Below are 6,386 nucleotides of genomic sequence, written 5' to 3' on the forward strand. Positions count from 1 at the left end.
ATCAATGCAGTCCTTGTTTCACTAGACCTTATTTACCCTAAGCAAAGGGTGGAGTTCAATGTTTAAAAACTAAACAGGCATTTTGGACAACACATTCTTGGCAATGGAACCTGGACAACATTTATCAGACATAGTAGGGAAAGTTCTTGCTCTGCATATATAAAGGACAGCCAGATATCAACTGTTACAGAAATGAAATAAGACAGCAAATTTTAACAAACTATTTAAACTATTTTCTTAAAGAGACTTCCTCCACTGCCAGAGATCTTGAATCACCTCTTGGTTAGTCATCCAGAAGCAAGTCTTCACATAATTGACAAATAGCTTCTACTTTGGGAAGAGAACCACTTTTTTCTATACTTGCTCCCACTTTTGCTTTAATGGCTTCTACGAAACTAGGTCCTTTTTGTGTTTTAGGATTGTTTTCCTTGTTTTTTGAAGGATTCTTGACCTTTTGATCTTGGTGGCGTTGTTTTTGAGTCTTTTCCATTCTGGTTTGGTTTTGTGCATTTTCAGCTGGAGTATCTTGTACAGATTTCTTTACTGGAACTTTTCCTTCAGCTTCCTCATCATCGAAATCATCGTCATCATCTTCATCAGCAGCAAGTTTTATTTTTTTGTTAATTGGACTGCCTTCATAATTCATTGCCTCTGTTTCAACAATGTGCAATCCATCCTTTGCAACAGCTCTGAACTGACCATTCTTAATGATAATTGGTACTCATTTTCATCATTATCCATCTTGAAAAAGTTATAATCTTTGTTGGCCTTTAACTTACAACCAAAAAGATACTTCTGGAGCCTCAGGGGGCTCATGTCTACATCCATCAAATCTTCCGTGGGGTGGTGGTATGCATTTAGGTGGGAGAGAAGGCAGACAGAGGTAAATGACTACTGTTCAGCAGAATAGCCACACACGATGGAATTACACCAGAGAAATTCTGCTCTAATTTTTAAAAAAATTCATCAGCAAATGTTTATAATTAATAATATTAATGAGTTCCTTCTTTGAAACTTTATACAAAGCAAACTGTATAAGAAATGCATGTTACTGAGTCACTCACAAGACAAACTGGGAGAGAATCTATTTCTACTCTCTGTAACATATTTAGTAACAAAGAATATATGCTAACTTAATAATTTTATTATTGTATCTGAGATAAATGAGATTATGTTTACAATTATTTGAATAAATAAAATTATTAATATTTTAATATTAACAAGATTTGTGAGAATGACATGTGTTAAACTGAATATTGCTATTTTATTAAATATCACAGTTTTATTCACTCATGATTCTGTTTAAGATTAGTTTATTGAACATATTGCACATTTAGAATGTGGAGATCAATATGTGGATGCAAAATATATCAAAATTATCAACTCTGACACCCAATATATAATCCATTTTGAAAAACAAGTGACACCAAGTGTATAATACAGGCATCATAGCAAAGCATACTTTTAATGATTCTTTAAAGTTTAAACTCTCCTTTAGCCCTTATTCAAACCTCTTAGTAATGAGATACATAATTTTTTATTCTCTCTTCCATTATTTTCTATATTATTTCACAATAAAATATTTTATTTCACCACCTACAAGATACTTCATACTTCACATGATTTTATTCATGCAGAGGAAATAAGTTATATAAGGAAAAGATGAAGAAGATCATAAGAAGACCATAGAGGAAGTAGGACATGAGCTGTGCTTTAAAAGGAGAATGGAACTCCAACCAACTGCAAAAAAAGTCTTGACTGTTTAGGCGAAGAAGCATAGAGCTGATTTAAAGGACACCTCAGAGCCTCTGTGGAAGCCATTACTCCGTTTTTAGTCCTTGAGACCTTGGCTATCTTCTTGCTTTGGCTCAGAGGCCATTCTGAAATTAAAAAGGAAGTTCAATCTAGTATTTGGTAGATGGAATATGAACCAGAAAATGGCAAGGACTTTATCTTATTGCCTTCTTTCGTGAAACTAAGTAAAACACTTCCGTTTCGAGAAATACTCTTATTTCCTTAGACCAAAATTAAACTTATAGTTTAAAGGTAAGTAGAAAATCAAGCATCACCTCCAAATAAACAAGAGAAAACAAACTTTGTAGCCAGAATAGCAAGAGCCTGGCTTTGTAAAACTGCAATCAAAGCTGCTCTGTTGATCAGCCAACAATGGATCTTAAATGGTAATCTGGGAGCATGCCACCACCATAATGCTTTCAATCCTAGTTAGCAAATACCCCTTCTGAGATGAAATCTGGATCCTATGAGTAACCACCAGGTTGATAAATCTAAACAAAAGTGTATTTTCTTGTACAAATTCTATTATAAATTAGGCACATTTTAGAAACAAATATTGCTTATTTTTACTTATTTTTAATGAAATACAAAAAGTTATAGGTTCAATACCATATGTATTCTGGGATATAAGTACCAATATAAAATGTATTGTGATATGCTACTCATCTTTTCAAGGGTACAATGAATGTGCAATTACAGAACCATAAATTTCAATCTTCAGGAGTATACAAAGATAGATATACAACTAAGTCTTCTGGAAAGAATATAAAGAAATGACAAAAAATGTGAAAAAAAATCATGTACTATAACAATATGGTAAGGTTTATATTTATTTTCTTTTTCTTTCACCTTGTAAAATTCAATAAACATTTTTGAGTATCTGAAAATGTCATACTAATTCCCTTAATACATGATATTCAAAATTTTTTCCCTGATGTTTTCATAGTTCTTAGTTTAGCTAGAATTAAACTCAGCAAATTTTGTTTTAAGTAAAAATTTTATTTAGCAAATACTACTTTGGAATTTCAGGAAAAATATTTTTTTAACTTTAATTAATTTTAATTAAACTGTTTACATTGGTCAGATTAATAAATAGTAAAAATTTTCAGTAATGACTTTGCTATAAAAGAAGTAAACATCTCAGTGTATTCTTATTTTTTTCTCAAAGGAGTAAAATTAAATCATAATAAAATTTTTTAAACATATGCTCAAGAAGTATATGAAATAAAAATAGCTTGCTATATTTGAGAGAAAGTTATTATTTTTATATGTAGGAAACAGTGAAAAAATAGTCTTTTGGGTTTTTACCTTGCCTTTTATGTGATGGAGTTTAAAGATGAAAGGCAAGCTTTTGTGTTTACATCTGGAGTATAAAAGCAGCTCAGTATGAGAAAAGGACATTCCATGAAATACTGTCAGAAACATTCTCAGTCAGAATTCCAGAAATAGCAAGATGTTAAATAGATAATTAAAACGTCTTTAAGGTTCAAACCATAGAGACTTCAGGTTTTAATCATGCAGTGTATATGCATCAGAAGTTTTTGCTTTTATCTTGATCAGATTTTGATGCTATCTTCGAAGGAAGAAAGAACAAGCTCCGTGCTTCTGAAATTCTTTGGTTTGATAGGTCTGATATTAGCATGCTTAGTTCAAAATATCTATCATTTTAGTAGATGCTTAACAGAAGCCTTCAGCAATTCTATTTTGCAGAAACAATAATGGGCTTTTCCATTTCTGATGAAATTGGAAAGCTGTGGGAACTTCTGTGTCATGGCACAGAAATTGTGTTGTCCATGGTGTAAGATTTTTATTTTTAGGGAACGGAGCAAACAGAATATTATAACTAATCATAGCTTTAATGGAAACAGGTTTTATTCTAAATTTTTAAAGATGTACACAGTAGAAGTTAATCCATTTCTGTCTCTTGGTGTATGTAACATTTTTTTTTTCTACTTCACTCTCTACATCTGAAAAAAACATCATAAGTATACTTGATAATAGTGGGCATAAAAATTATTATACAAGAAAATGTTTATACATCGACATACTATTAATTTCACATTAAAATATATATTCCCTAAAGTTAGATTTAAGACTTATACAGTAGTGTACCATTGATAGTTAAAAAGTTCACAACCTCATTAAATAATTTCTATACCAATTCTTATATCAGTCCTCTTACCATATTAAACAAAAGATATAGACATGAGTTGATTATTGTATCCATTAATATCTTAGAATAAAAGCAAAGCATATATTTCTCCAAGTTAATAGTGAAAAAACACATTATGAATAATATTTAAACTGTCCTTTGTATTCTTGCTAATAAAAAAGGAAATTAAAATCATTATAGAACAAGATATTTCAAGTAATTGGAACTTTTCAAAACTCCATGTTTTACATAAAGAAGTTAACTTGTCCTGTGTGTTGCATTGAGTGAGAAAATGATAGATGTGGATATAGAAATCATATCAGTAGAAATATTCTTACTCACAAATAAGTTTTAAGTAGTAAAACTGCAGATGATGTTTATACTTGGGTTTAATTGCTTTAATACACATGCAGGTGGAGAAAATGCTAATTCATACATGTTACACAGGATGATTGGTGGCAAAGTGAAACATCCTTCATAGATAGAAAGAATTTGTAGAGTAATATCAATTAAATAAATTGTTGCCTTTAAAACATCATTCACAAATGGAAGCTGATTTCTAAATTTTAATAATAGGGAGTCAAATATAAAACTTTCTAAAAGTAATATTTTATAGTACAGAAATATATTTATATGTATTTATGTATTATATAAGTTATACCGATAAACATATGGTATATAAAGTATAAAAAAAGGTAGAATGAAATTTTTGATGAGAATTAGTTTAAATTTCTTTCAAAATTCTTTAAAATTTCTGAACACACTAAGCAACTTATTTTTCTGTTGACAATATTATCTTTGAGTTTCTAATCTCATAAATAACATAGGTAAGTAAGGCAGAGTGAATGTTACATTTCCTCTACAGACATTATTAAACAGATTTTCAGCAGTTGCACCAAAAATATCAGGTTGGAAAGGAGGATTTAAATGGTGGTACGATTATGAAATGTGTCAAACAAAAAATCACATCCACTATAGAGACATGAGAAATTTGAAAAAGCCACAAGATAAAAAGGATAATTCTTTTTTTGTATTTAGTAGCTTGATATTTGTAGGATTAAATGTTTAATTTTATCATTGATATCTGTCAAAGTCACTGTTTTCTTCAAATTTGTGATTTTGAAGCACTCCTATAAATCAGATATTTTAATACTGTGGTTCCCAGAGCACACAGAGGCACTGGAAGCCTCTTTCTTTATTCTGTAAATAACAAGTCTTCAAATTCCATCTGATAATCGGAAAATGCTCATCACTTTGTCTATTTCCATTCCAAACTCGGAATTGTTTTAAGCTCTTTACAAAATCTCTCTCAGCATGAAGTTTGCCTTGAGTTTTCAAAAAATATTTTGGACTTAATTTGGAAGTCTTTTAGACAAATGATAACATTGTGAAGTTATAGCTAAAAGAAAATTTGAAATTAAATATTATAATGAAAAATCAGCTCAAATAATTATGTTGTGTTTCAATTCCATTGAATCACTGGTCTCAGATGTTCAAGAGTACTAAAACATGTTTAAAGCCTGAGGCTATTTTTATACACACACACATTGATACTTTTTAAGTTATGAGACAGATATTTATCTGAATTTGCCTTTCATTTAAAGTAATTAATTACTAAAATAAACTTTCTTTTTTATATATTTTAGCATTGTCATTCATTTATTTGTGGTTTTATCAAAATAATAATACTTTGTGTCAGCAATTTATATTTTAATTAACTAAATATAATTAAACATATATTTTAGTAAATATTTATGAAAAATAAAATTGGTTTATTAACCATCAACTCTTCTACCTCAAATTGGGAATTTTAAACAACTAAGCTTGAATATGTAAAGAACAAACTTATTCATATCAATCATACATAATTTTTATTTTGCCTTTTTGAGAAATGATCTAAATACTCAATCATTTAGGAATGGAGATTATAATTAAAACAGTATGCAATTTAATGTTAATCAGAAATTATATGATGTACAGTAGTAGCTAAAAAGATTCAAATGATTTCCAAATAACAGAAGTGAAGCCGAGAACAGTCTTTTAATAAAGGCCATTTTGCCTGGTAGGAAAAGATTGTTAGTTGTAAAAAGAAACCATTTAAACTAATATGATGAGGTGCATGTAAAAATTAATATTATGTTCTAATATTCTCTCTAGTGAGTAGCCTTGGTTGATTTATTCATTTAGGTAATTATGTTCAGCAATATTAGTAATTCACTGTTAAATTGAATTTGGAGAACACACAATAAATTGAAACTGTAGTCATATTTCTTTCTCACTGTGTAACAAACAGAGATGTATTGATGTAAGTTTTGAGTGTACTACATAAGTTAAATTCCCTAGACTGCAATTTGATCAAAAAGCTTTAGACATTTACTTGAGCTATATTAGGCGGCTGCCATTGGATGGCAGTAAAATTCTACATCAATCACTTTAGCAA

At 29.6% G+C, this 6,386-nt stretch overlaps 1 pseudogene; it reads right to left on the minus strand.

Moving 5' to 3' along the window:
• Window positions 1-237: 237 nt before the first annotated feature.
• Window positions 238-646, minus strand: LOC118601730 (annotated as a pseudogene).
• Window positions 647-6,386: the final 5,740 nt, after the last annotated feature.

This window comes from Rousettus aegyptiacus, unplaced genomic scaffold (genome assembly GCF_014176215.1).
Source record: "Rousettus aegyptiacus isolate mRouAeg1 unplaced genomic scaffold, mRouAeg1.p scaffold_m13_p_4, whole genome shotgun sequence".
NCBI lineage: Eukaryota > Metazoa > Chordata > Mammalia > Chiroptera > Pteropodidae > Rousettus > Rousettus aegyptiacus.